At 39.3% G+C, this 14,145-nt stretch overlaps 1 protein-coding gene across 2 annotated transcripts in view; it reads left to right on the top strand.

Moving 5' to 3' along the window:
• Positions 1-14,145, top strand: part of STARD13 (StAR related lipid transfer domain containing 13) — a 490,614-nt gene that overhangs the window by 13,401 nt on the left and 463,068 nt on the right. The window contains exon 1 of one of the 2 annotated variants that reach the window (XM_081045612.1): positions 8,646-8,737. The exons of the other annotated variant lie outside the window; for it this stretch is intronic. The gene's annotated coding sequence lies outside the window, so the exon portion shown is untranslated. Of the gene's footprint in view, positions 1-8,645; positions 8,738-14,145 lie in introns of those variants that run through there. 2 annotated transcript variants of the gene reach the window in all.

The raw sequence follows: 14,145 nt of genomic DNA, 5'->3' as shown, positions 1-14,145 counted from the left end.
ACCTGCCACCATGAACATAGAGCTAACCAGAATGTAAGGAAACCCAATCCTATTCCCTGGAGCTTCTCTTACTACTTTACAGACAGAAATTCTTTTTCCCTGAAATTTTAAGAGAACAGTATACTAAGCCCCCATATACCCTGCAATCCAGCTTGAACAATTATCGGCTCATAGCCAGTCCTGTTTCATCTATAGTTTCCCACAATGCTCACTCCCGGAATTATTTTTTTTTTTTTTTTGGTGATGCAAATCCAAGACACCATTATTTCACCTATAAATATTTCAGTTTGTACCTCTCATAAAAGACCCAGAACTTGGTTTTAGCTTTATTTTTCCCCTTAGGTGCCATTTTTGATGGATTTTTGAAATAATTAAGTCCAAAGTGTTTCAGCGAGACAATTATCTAGCAGCCATTTAAAAAGATAATTTTGTAATGGATCACATGAAAAATACTTTTTTCAATAAAGAGTGATCAGGCTCTTTTCACATTTTTACATCTCTGAAATTGGGATGAATTTTACAACTGATGGCAAGTGATAGTTTAACTGACAATGTTATTTTTCTTTCTTTTTAATCTAATGGTTCATCTCAGAGGATGGTGTTTTAGAAAAGAAATGCAATGGCACACACACACAAACACACCTAAAACTACACGCTTAACTGCTTATTTACACACTTTCTTATACATGTCTATATGAACAAGAATACAAAAATAGATTTAAATTTAATTAAGTATGTAAGTTCTGAGAGAGCAAAGTAGATTATTTCTGAACACCTTAGGAAACAAACGGGAAACAAACTGAAAAAATAAAAATAAAAACCACATACGTATTTCATCCCAACAGTTATAGAAGCATAGCTAACAGAGTACAAAGCTTGAAATTCTCAAGATGAAGTTGTCTTTCCTTTAATAACATTTCCATAGTGAAAATCCTCCTTTCTTTATCATCACTGCTGTTCTCCCTCATCACTCTGGCTTTGAGAAGTTTTGTAAATGGAGAGAACAGAAATGGCTTGGTGTGGTGAATGGGACAAGAGAGGAAAGGGGGTACGTGTGGTGTCCCCAGTGGGTTGGGAAAACACCTAATGTAGTCAGATGTGAGACAGTTGGGGCATTTATGCACTGTTGCTCTTTTAGCGAGTTTGACTGGAGAACACATCTTCTGGACATTTATAGAGCTGCACTATAAACAAGACTTTTAAAAGTCTGAAGTGATTGGGGCTCACGGTATCTAGGACGAGCTGTGTGACTTTGGACAAACAGCTGAGGAGTTTCCGAACCTCAGTTTTCTCATATTAAAAAATAGCAGACTTGAAAGGTTACTCGTTACTGCAGAAGGTAACCAACATCAGGGCCAAAATTTTTCACTGTTTTGTTCACGTCTGTATTTGCAGTTCTTAGAGCAGTGTCTGACACACAGCAAGTGCTCAATAGATGCTGAATGAATGAATGAATGATGGATGAGTGGATGAATTTTAGTTTCCGAACTCTGGGAAAAACACTGTGGAGGAGAAAATGTACTTCTAGTAACTGCAACTGGTCCAACAGTGCTCACTAATCAGTGTGTACACTGAATAAATAATGCTTCCCATACATATGATTTACCACTTTTCAAATATACATAGGTTCTTTTGTGGTTAACAAAACTTTTAAACCATTTAATTAATATTATGTAGCACTCTGTGAAATCCTTTGACAAATGGGCAATCATTATAAAGCCCTTAATTTGCCAGCTACGCGAAGCATTTTAAGTTATTACCTGACTGACTCTTCACAACACCCTAAGGTAGATACTTTAGTTATTCCTATTTTGCATATGAGGACACTGAGACAGAGAAGCGAAGTGATTGAACCAGAAATCAAATCCAAACTACCTGGGTACAGAGTCCCTGCTGTTAACTACAATGCTCTATTACACTGCCAAGGAGTCTTCTTTCTAGCTCAGTGTAGTAACCCGCAGGCGAAAACGACGTTTGAGATCACACCCAGCCCATAAATGCTGTGATTTTGTATAGTGAGTCCTGATCCATAGACTAGTAACATTAAAAACAGCAGCGCAGAGTACATTCAGAGAAATGCAGGCCATTTATCCTGAGATCCATGGAGGTGATGTAGAAATTTTTCTGTTTAGAGATTAGGAAGGATTTCCTTTGTTTAGGGTTAGGAAACTGTGGCATGCTGTCCCCAAAAACTGCCAAGCTTCCTGGGGGGAGTCCTGGGGCCCAAGGAATATGTCGACCTAACCACACGCGTGTTCTCATTTTAGCAGCAGCTTCTCTTCCTTCAGGGGCAGGTCAGGTTATTCCATGCTGTGGTTTATTCCAGGTCCCTGTGGTCAAGGGCGGAGTCTATTGATATTTTTAGTCCAACAGCCTGCACTGAACCAGCTGAGTGACACTGACTTATGACCCTCCCCCTCGGAACCCTCATTAACCATAAGTTATGACACCCGAGAGAACCCTGGAGAGAGTCAAAGCTTAGAATTAATTTTATTCTTAGGCTAATTGTTCCCTCTCCTCTCATTTCTGATCAGTCTTTTCTCAGTGGCTGCTTCTGGAAGCCAGCAAGCTTCCAGTTGCTTAAACAACATTACTCAGCCTCATTACTGGAAGAAAAATAGGAAAGACAAAATAAAAAGGCACTTTCTCCTGTAAGAGAAAAATATCCTAGGTAGTAATTACTTCATTGTCTGAAACAGTACTATTACGCATTGTCTTTCCATCAAAATTAGCCAGTACAAAGGAAGTGGCTGGAGAAGGGAGCTGGTGGAATAAAAAAATTGTTTTCATTTAGCTGCTGGTCCAAAGACATAATTTAAATATTGTTACTTAGAGAGACAACCATTAATTGTTGATCATAATAAGATTAAGTATGTGTATTGTTTTTCTTTTTCTTTTTCTTTTTCTTTTTGGCCTCAATTTGATAGCCTCCTGCATGTTTTAGAGAATTAGATCAAGGGTTCTTCACTGATTGGCTCCTGACCTTGAAATGTTGGCTCAGTAACAGGGACTCAACCTCCTCTGGCCCTCTCTTATTCTCCTCATGATAACATTCAAAAGATAGTTTGTCCAGTTTCTCACTCACTATCTCATCTTATCCTTTTGGTTAAGACAAGTGATTTTAAGTGTGGTAACTGCAGTCCAAAGCAGGCAACTGACTTGCCCCAAATTGCAACAAGAACAAGATATGGAACCAGGACTGAAATCAAGTCTGTCAGATTTCTTCAAGGTAGGAAAGAGTATTGTCGAGTTCATCACAATAAGCTGTACATACCATGTTAAAGGAAATTTTCACCAACTCCAAAGACAATGCAATTCCTTTCCATACTTTTTCAGAGAGAAAGCCTCAAATGAAATGTACTGTTTATGTGGAATCTTTGCTGTTGATTTGTTCTTTCTCACTGTGACGCCCCAAACTCAACAATTGTAAGAACAAATTGAATGTGTCTACTACAGGCTGTCCTAACCTCCAATGTTCCAACTGAACTATTTTTGACGTTCCAATGGTACGAACGCTATGCACTCGGTAGAAACCGCACTTCAAATTTTGATCTTTTCCTGGGCTTGTGAAACGTAGTACAATATTGTCTCCGGATGCTGGGCAGCACAACAGAATGATTCTGCCCAACTGTAGGCTAATATCAGTATCTGAGCACGTGTAAGGTAGGCCAGCCTAAGCTATGATGTTTGATAGGTTAGGTATATTCAGTGCATCCTTGACTTAAAATATTTTCAACTTACCATCGGTTTATTGGAACATGACTCCATTGTAAGTCAAGGAGCATCTTTAAATCCTATTTAGTGCATTGATGTGTGTGATGTATGAGAAAGGAAATGTGGAGAATGAAAAGAGCCTCCACAGGCAGTTTGACTTGGTGGAAAAGGCAGTGGCATGGAAATGTAAAGTTGGGAAATGTGTGCCTCTTCAGCACCCGCAGCTCTTCCTCTCAGGTCCTGGGTATTGACTGGAAAGGCCTTGTGAGCGCTTCTGTGTCTTAGCTCTGCAGGGCCAGGGCAGAATGGAGACTAGCCCTCACTGCTGTTTGTACAACCCAACTCCCACTCCTCCCTTCCTGCAGAGGCGATGCCTGGACACTTCCCTTCCTGTTAGAAGCCGCTAGGCGCTCTTCACACTGATGAGGTCACAGTGTAGCATAGCTCAAACTGGAAGAGAAAAAGGTGGTGCCGCAGCAGGTTTTGGCAAGCACAACTGAAGCTAATCTCATTTAAAGGAGCTTGGAAACCCAGATCTCACATTTCCCTATTGGAGAAGCTTTAAACTAGATCAGAGCTGAGAGACAATTTGCCCTCCTCAGTCCTGCTCTCCTTCCTCCCCCTCCCTCCCTCATTTGTTTTCTCTCTCTCTGTTTTTCTGGGTTTAGAAATTACAGGCAGGAACGTATAATTGTAGATAGTTAAGTGTCCGTTGAACTTCCTCTTTAGACTGGGACAGGCCAGATCTCCTTGAAGACCAGGACACAGAATTGCATCACTTTGTGATAGACAAGTTTCACTTTACAGGTTCGGGAGATAGGTGCTCAAAGGGTTAAGAGATGGCCCAAGGCCACAGAGTAAGAGTTTGGGAGCTAGAAGTGATTCCTAGCAATGCCTTCTCTCAAATACACCAAAATTACCTCCCTATATATTACTACTGGGAAGAGTGGCTGAGCTGAAGGCTGATACGGGAGTTTGTAAATCATTGAAGACCACCCATCTGAGAACAGGCGATTTATTCAGTTTACTATAGCAAGGGAGGCAGCCACCATCACAGGCACTTGGGAGAGACTCAAAAGTGGGCAGAGGAGTGGGAAAGCTGTATAGTGGAAAAAAGGGAAGGTTCAACGTGTGACCTGGAGATTGTGGCATGGGAAAGGCTGGAGGGCTAGCTGGAAGTGGGGCACCCTATGTGATTGGTTAGGGGAGCATTTTTGCCTAGTTAGTGCTGAGATAGGGAAGCTGACTGTCATTGGCCAAGAACCATTCTGGGCCTATTGCTGAGAGGCTATGGTTTGTCTTCAGGGGCTGTTTGCTGCAGAGGATGTATGTCAATGCTCTGCTGTCACATATGGTCTGACTATTGTCAGTTTGTGTATTCTGTCTCTCAGGAAACACTGCGAAGGAATGCAGCCCTTCTCCAGTCTCCAGAGGATACATATCAGTGATATCTTTGAGCCTTCCTTCTCCTGCTGCATATATTACAGAGTTCTCTCCTTGAGAAATCTGACACTCATTCTGCCTCCCAGCAAGGCCTTGTCCAGACACATCATCTCCTCTCTCGGGAACTGCGAAAACTCTGACCTAGCTGGACTCTTTCCTCCATTCTCCTGACCCTTAGATCCATCCAGCAGACTGGCCACTCTTAGGCTCATTATGCTGAAACTAGCGGCCTTTGGTGACACCCAGGCCCAAAGCAAATGAAACAGCACCTAATATGGCTGGCTCTATTCTAAGCAGTCAAGATCAAATTTGGAAAGCCTCCTGCCTCATTTGCCAAGTCCTGTCATTATCTGTCTCACAGTGCCAACCCCGCTTTATTTCCCTCATGCCGTCAGACGACTACCTCCCTAGCTCTCCAACACTATGGGCAGTGACTGTGCAGAGAAAGGCTCTGGAATAGCCTCCTAGGGGGTTACAGGCTTGGTTGTCGATTAAGTCCTGTGGCTTCTTTATGTGGCACAGCCACAGACTGTACCCTCACACTTGGTAGTCACCACCTCGACACATGTCTTAAGATCAACCCCAATTAGTCTTTTCGATTTTTTTTTTTTAGATTTTTATAATTGACAAGCATTTTTCATATTTATTATTTCAAATGACTCTCATAACAAACCTGGGACTAAGTTTAATGCAATATTGCCCCCTTTTCATACATGAGAAAATTCATGCTTTCATAAATTGATTTACCCCAAAGACAAATAGTAGATATAAATGTGAAGAATAAATTAGTAAATAATATGTTCACAGTCTCAATTCTTGGAATCAAGTTCTGGGTGTCCACCTGACCACTTATATATTTTTTTTCTGACTGCTATAGAACACCTACCTGGGCAATATAGGAAAGGGTAAAAAACAAAATGAAAAATAAAATCACCTATAATCAAGCTTCCCTATATATAACCACAGATGACATACTCTATATTTCTTTGCAGTTCTTTTTCCACTATTTTAAAACAATAGGTCCCAAACTATATATAATCTGTATTACTCCTTGTTATTTACATATATGACAAAGGCATTTCCTCATGTTTTTAAAATTCCATAGTAAAAATTCATAACAGATATTTGATGTATATTATTTCATCTTTTGCACATAAAAAATGAAATAAACTATGCCCAAACAGCTAAACATTTAGTTTACTTAAAGCATTTCTATTTTGTTTAATGTTGCTATCTTTGTTTGTTCTTTCTTTTGTCTACAAAGTATCTTGACCATTTCTAAGATTTCTATTATGAAAGCAATAGTGTTTGATATTATAAAATTATTTTCTAGAAAAGTAGCTTTAATTCAAACTATTATCAACAGTAAATGGGAATAAACACTTCACCTCATTCCCACCAACACTGAATTTTACATGTTCGCAAAACTTTACTAAGTTTATAGAGAAAATGGTACCTTATTTTAATTGCATTATTTTTGTTTACTGCTACTAAAACCAAAGTTTTTTGGATATTCATTAGCTTTGTATATTTTTTCTTTGAGAAAATGTTTATGTCTCCTTACCTGTTTGGGTAATGAGTGGGGTTGTGGCAGTTTTCAAAATAATGGGTACGAACTGTAAAAATTATTTTTAACTCACCCTCTGTGATCTCTTCTAAGGTAACTCTAAGGGAGGTGTAGAGCATGGTATACCCCTATTTCCACAGATTCTGATTTACTGCTTCCTCAGAAAACAGCTAAATGGCTAAGGACCACGTCTGGCAAAAAGGGGGAAAGGAGGAGGTGATTCTCAGTAGAACGAGATTGGAAGGTCCTGAAGAACGGGCATCCCACCCTTTCCTTTTGTATCCTCCACAGAGACTAACCCGATCCTGGGCCACACTGACATATAGAACGAGTACTCCATTTCTCCGCTTAGGAAAAGGGGGGATGTGAAGTAGAAGCGCGGGTATTTGATCTGCCTGGGGCCACAGCACAATCAGGGGTCTCCTGTACCTTTGCCCAGCAGCACACTGACAGGACTTCCAAGCTCCTTGGTCACATCTATTCAGGAAAAGAGTATTAATGTTTCCCAAAAGCTGCCAACATTTCTGTTGGCAGCAGTCTTTCAATTACAAAATTTTCAAAACAAAGCAAATTTTAACTTCATTTTATACGTGTCATCAAGTGTGTACATATAATAAAATTAACAAACGTGTGATAACTCTAAATTGTTTGAGGATCTCTGGTAAACAGTTTTGGGGTTAGGCAAGAAATAAATTATTTTAATTATAATATATATGTGAGCCTATATATTAGAATATAAGCTGATTTTATTTTCTTCCTGGGAGCTCATATTCCCAATTCCCTGCCCATCTTCTCCTTCACCCTCTCCTACACACATGCACTCCCTGGTAGAGTTCCTACCCACCCCAAATTTTCAGGACTAACAAAGTTCAGTACGTGTCAGAGCCTGCCTCACCTTCTTTCTTACTTCCTCTTCCCTGACTGGCTTTACAAATCCTGCTTTCCAGATTGATCACCTGGGAAGGTAAACTTGATCAGCGTGTGCTTCTAAATGAGAATCAGAAGTTGAGGGGCAAATCCTCCTTATCTCTTTCTGTAACTCCAACAGTGCAGTTTGTTGTCCAATTTAGGGCACTCCAAATCATCAGGCTCACACGCCATTACACTTCCTGGCATCTGAGCCATGCTGTCTGGATTCAAGAGTAGTTGATTCTGTTTTTATTAGTTAATGATGCTATGAGCTCTGACTCTTTGAGTAGCAGAACTCCAAGGAACAGGATCGCCATAAATTATAAGACAGCCACTAAAGTTGAATTTCAGATAAATCACAAATAATTTTTATATAAATATTTTATATAAATATCACATGGGGTATACTTATAAAAAGTTATTGGTTATTTATCTAAAATTCAACTTTAACTGGGTGTGTTTTTATTTGCTAAAGTTGGCAACCCTCCCAAGGAAGCAATATCACAGAGGAACGAACAGCACAAATCAAATAGTTCTTTAGCGTCCTAATTCCCAGACCCAGCAGGGAGAAGCAAGTATTACCATCAAAGAGAACAACTGCCCACCAGCCATCTCTAGACATGGTCAGGAGCAGCAAGTGAAGGCAGAAAGCAGAAATCCAGGCAAACCGTAAGATCCAGACTCTTTTCCACGGATGTAGAATTATTACAAGTAGAGAGATTTTAACAAGTGGAGAATTTTAATAACTAGAGCAGTTTTAACTGTCAGAAATATCTTTTTAAACCATGAGAAACTATGAGAATGAGCACAGATAATAGCACTATATCAAAAAACAAAATCTTGCTTCATGTTCTTGACATAAAGAAACATGAATTTAGTGGAGAAAAAGCGTATGAGTGGAAATCAGCCGGAGCCTCCCTGGGAAGGGCTCATGGCACACAGCGTGTGACCCTGCCACGCCTGCATACCTCGCCTCTACTCGCCTCCCTCAGAGGTTCTCTGAGGACCTCTCCACTTTTCAAAAGCTCTGTTCAAACACAGCATTGGCATCTCTGGAATGGAATGAAGATGGTTATCCAAGAACAGAATGTGAATCTGTATCAGGTATGATTTAAGCCTGTGAGTAATCAAGATTTAAATATTTTATTTGGATTATAGACAGTTTCCCAGCTTACAGTATACGCAAAGTTTGAATTTTATCAGCAAAGGTGTAGTTGGGTGGGGAGAAGCACTGAGTCTGGATTAGCTAGCTAGCCCAGACTGTCATCTCGATGGAAAAAAAACAGTTGCATTTGATGCCTAAAAGATAAATTTTAAAAATTGATTTTCTCCCAAATTATGGGCCTACTGGTTTCATTTAGCATGTCCAAGTAAAAGGAGACCTTTGGTTTGCCCTCCAGTTGCCCTCCAATTGCATCTCAATAAGGATATTTTTACTTTAGCCTTCATTGTAACTTCAGCTGGTGAAGAATTATCAGAGTGAAGAATAAAAAGTATGTTGAGAAAAAGATACTGCAGCTAAGAGTCAGAAACTGTCCCTATATTAAAAAAAGACTTAATTTATTAATAATTTGGATTTCTTATCTGCTAGAAGAGAAAAATACTATCTACTCCACGTCCTATAGGGTTTATGAATTATAGACATAAAAGTACTCTGCAAAGTTAAAAGCAGCCAGAAACATAATAATCATATTTCTATACCAATTTTTATATCAGCATTATTCACAATCGCCAAACGGTGAAAACAACTCAAAGTCCATCAATTGATGAATAGATAGACAAAATCTGGTATCTCGTACATACCACTGAATATTATTCTGCCTTTTTCAGAAATGCTACAACATAGATGAAACCAGAAGGCTTCATGCTATATGAAATAAGCCACTCACAAAAGAACAAACATTGTATGATTCCACTTATATAACGTACCCAGAGTAGTCAAATCCATAGACAGAAAACACAACCGTGGTCATCGGGGGCTGTGGAAGGAGGGAAAGGGGAGGGTTGGTTAGTGGGTACAGTTTCAGTTTGGGATGATGAAAAGTTCTGGCAGTGGACGGTGGTGATGGTAACACTGTGAATGCACTTAGTGCCACTGAGCTGTCCACTTAAAAGGGGTTAAAATGGTAAATTTCATGTTTTATATATTTTACCACAATAAAAATACATGCTACTTTATACACTATAAAATAAAAAACACATAATTTATTTAACAATAATTGGAATTGATAGATTTGCTGGTGTATGTAGTATGAGTAATGAAAATATCAACAATTTGGGGAGGTTAGAGAAAGGCTTGATTGGGTTTGTGCAAAAAGGTGGGCTCAGCTACTTGTATCAAAATATGACATATCTGTGTGCGTAAAGTGAGGCGGCAACGTGGCTGTTAGTCAGTTATAGCGAAAAATTTCAAAGCAAATCAAGAACTCCAAAGGAAGTCCATATGCCTATAAGGATAAGTTAAATACTTTTTTCCAGAGGTTACCACCAAATACTTCAGGAAAAAAGGTTCGAATAACTGCGTATTTTCTACATGTTGAACTTTAAACCTGCAGTGTTAGAGCCTCTGCTATTTGTTTTGACACCCTCCTGTGCTTCCAATATTCTAACGTGTATCTTCTTACTTACCTGTCTCTTTTCTGATCACACAGTGAGGACAGGATCAGCGTGCTGACTCCTCCAACTCTCTGAATACACAGCACCTTGTACAGGGCCTGGCACGTAGTAGGTGCTGAGTATTTGTTGGGTGAACGAACAGATGTGTGGGGTGATGGAATCATGTGTCATGAAGCATATTTTAGAGCTAAGTAGGCTTTGTGATTCTACCACTTGAGTAGGTGAACATGTCCTAACCTATTTACACCCAAGACCCCCCACTAGAGAGCTGCAGTGTTCAGGGTGCTCTAGGGAGAGTTCCTGGGGCAGCGATCAGCTGAGGGTTTTGCTCGGCACACCTGCCCCTCTCAGTTAAGCCCCCGGGGTTGGAATGAACCAGGGTTTAAAGATTTGTGCATTATTTTCTCAATGGAACCCCCTTGGGAATATAGGTTTCCATGGGAATCTGAATTATTCTGAGGACTTCCTCGGTTACACACCCACAATGAACTTATCAGGGCCACTCAGAAAATCCAGAAAAGATCCCAACTTCCATTCCTACTTTAAATTCTCCAGCCATATGAAGTCATTTTAGCCCATGTCCCCTACTGAGGCTGCCACTGAGGTCTAGATAACCGATGTGACGATAAAGGAGCACAGCCCCAGTTTACTCAGAACTGATTGTTTGGGAGAAACTCGTAATGCACTAGTTTATGGGAAATTTGTAGATTTTCTTAATTTTTAAAATATATGTGAGCTAAACAAAACAAATATGTGAACCATGAGTTTACTGAATATATTTAAAGTTCTAAAAAGCTTGCAAGGCCTTTGGATGTTTTTTAAATTGATACTTCCTTTTTTCCCCTTTCATTCTTCTTTCTTCCATTGCCCTTCCTCCTTTCCTCCCTTCTCTTCTTGCTTCCTCCCTCCCTTCCATAGTATTTATTGAGCAACTACTATTTCCAGGAACTACTCCTACCATAGCACTATCGAGCAAAGGAAAACAGTCACGGAAGGTAAAGCATGGTATAGGGAATACAGTCAATAATACTGTAATAACTGTACGGTGCCAGGTGGGTACTAGACTTATCAGGTGGATCACTTAGTAAGTTATATAAATGTCTAACCATTATAGTGTACACCTGAAACTAATATAAAATTGAATGTAACTACAATAAAAAAATTAAAAAAGAACACATAATATACAATCAGTTTAGATGCTGGTGGGGCAGGAGAGGTGACAGTCAATAAACAAATAAACAATTAGACTATACAGTGACAATTGCTATGGAGAAAAATAAAGCAGGCGAGGGAGGTAAGGAGAGGGAAAGGGGTGGCAAACTGAAATCCAGTGGTGGGGCAAAGAGCGTGTGCAAAAGCAGGAGTGTGGCTGGCGTGGACCAAGAGTGGATGGCATCATTAACCCGCTTAAATCCTTTCACACTTAAACCTTCACTTCTAACCTGTTCCCTGTTTTCAAGCTTGTTAGTGCAAGTGGGTCAGTGAAGGCAGCAGCAGCGTTTCTCTTGGAACTTCCAACCATGGGGGCAATCTGAGAACCCATCCCAGAACCTCCTCCTGGCTGATGCTATACTGTGCTCACGTGGAAATTTACCTGCAATTTACACTTGTTAATTCCCTAATAATTCATTTGTTAAATGTCTGCTATGTGTCAATCACTATACAGAATGCTGGGGAATCAAAGATGAAATAGACACAGACGCTGCTGCCCAAAGCATCTAGATTCTGAGGCATCTAGTACTCTGAAGCAAAGATAAATATAAATAGATGACATAAAGTGTCTCAGGTGCTACACACACACACACACACACACACACACACACACACACACACACACCACTTCTACCTGGGGCTATCAGGGCTGGAATGGGCTGGGAGGGGAGAGAACAAGGGGAACATAGCAGTGGGTTATAAAGTCTCCATTACAGACCGTATGTCATTAAATGTCAGCTGCAATATATTAGCCTCTTGGGCTGATGCATTAGAATCAATCATAGAAAAATAAATCAATTCTTGCCAATAAATGTATGTCTCCTCTGAAGGAGCTATCCGCTGTTGCAGGTCTGATTTCAACTGCATAATCCTTAGCCAGAATTTTAGTTCATGCAAACAAAAGAAAAGTTTATCAGTGTTGTTTATTCCCATTTAGTGTAGAAAAACATTTAAATCCAAATTAACCTCTCACTAATAATTACACTCTCAATTTAGAATGACATTAAGGATTAGGTCTGCTTATCCCACTAAAGTCAATTGTAAGAAAGAAGACTTCTTATTGTTAACTTGTATTTCCGAAGCATTCAGAATTGTCAAATGCCATGTAGTTAGTTTGTGTACCTAGTTCTTAGCATTCCTCCAGGGGACTAGAGCTAGGGCAAGCAGTCCCTTTCCCAAAAAGAGAAATGAGTCCTGTTGTGAGGTGTGACTTGTCAGGGCCCCTAGGACCGGGTACTGGAGAGGCAAGAGAAGAAGCCACAACATCTGATTCCCCAGTATCATTCTTTGGGTCAAAGCCGCCTGCGGGTCAATCAGCTCCAAAAAATTTCAAGATAGCAAAAATTAGGCAGAAGCAGTTTCAAAGTTTTCTGCCTCTGACAAACCAATGTAAAATCACAAATTAACCTAACAGCTTTTGCAGCATGGGCAGAATACTTCACCGAAGTTTGCCTGTTTTAATTTTCAGTAAATTATATTTCAGCCCTTTCTTTATCTTCCTCTATTGGATTTTTTTGGAGATATAATTCACATACAATCAAGTCTGCCCTTTAAAATGTATAATTCAGTGATTTTAGTATATTCCCAACATTGCTATCTCATCACTACTAATTCCAGAGCGCTTTCATCAGTTCAAAAAGAAACCCCATACCCCTAAACAGGCATTGTCCATTCCCCATTCCCCAGCCCCCGGCAACCACCCATCTACTTTCTGTGTCTATGAATTTGCAAAGTCAATTTACAGAAATGGGACCTTATAATATGTAGCCTTTTATGTCTGGCTTCTTTCACAACAGCATAATGCTTTCAAGTCGCATCCATGTAGCAGCAAATATCTGTACTTCATTTCTTTGTTATAGTTTGATAATAATTCCATTATAGTTTGATAATAACTTAGTTTGACTATAATTCGATATATACACTGCATTTTTCTTTACAAATTCATCAGCTAATAAACATTTGGATTATTTTAACTTTTTGACCATTATACACATTCATATACACATTTTTGCATGGGCTTATGTTTTCATTTTTTTTTTTAATATATACTTAGTGATGAAATTACTGGGTCATATAATAACTTTGCGAGACTGTTTTTCCAAAGTGGCTGCACCATTTTACTATCCCACCAACAACGCATGATGGTTCCAACATCCTGGTCAACACTTGATGCTCTCTTTTTACTACAGCCATTTTAATGGATCTGAAGTGGTATTTCATTGGGGCTTCGATTTTCATTTCCCTAACAATTTATGAGGTTGAGCATATTATAATGTGCATGTTGTGGGCATTTGTATATCTTCTTTGGAGCAATGTATGTTCAAATCCTTTGCCCATTTTTGTGTTGGGTTATTTACCCTTTTACTGATAAGTTTTAAGTTCTTGTCATATTCTGAATACTAATCCCTTAGATGATTTGCAAATATTTTCTTTCATTTTGTAGTTTATCTTTTTTCACTTTCATGAGTGTCATTTGCAGCACGAAAGTTTTTAATGTTGATGAAGTCGAAGTTATCTGTTTTTTGTTTTGCTGCTTGTGCTTTTGGTGTCACACCTAAAACTTCATTACTGTATCCAAAAACATAAACATTTCTTCCTGTTTTTTCCCCAGAGTTTCAGAACTTTAGTTGTACGTTTAGGTGTTTCATCCATTTTCAGTTAATTTTTGTATATTGTGTAAGTAG

This window comes from Rhinolophus hipposideros (assembly GCF_964194185.1).
Source record: "Rhinolophus hipposideros genome assembly, chromosome: 4".
Taxonomy (NCBI): domain Eukaryota; kingdom Metazoa; phylum Chordata; class Mammalia; order Chiroptera; family Rhinolophidae; genus Rhinolophus; species Rhinolophus hipposideros.
The sequence above is the reverse complement of the archived record's forward strand: the minus strand, read 5'-3'. Positions and strand labels throughout refer to the sequence as shown.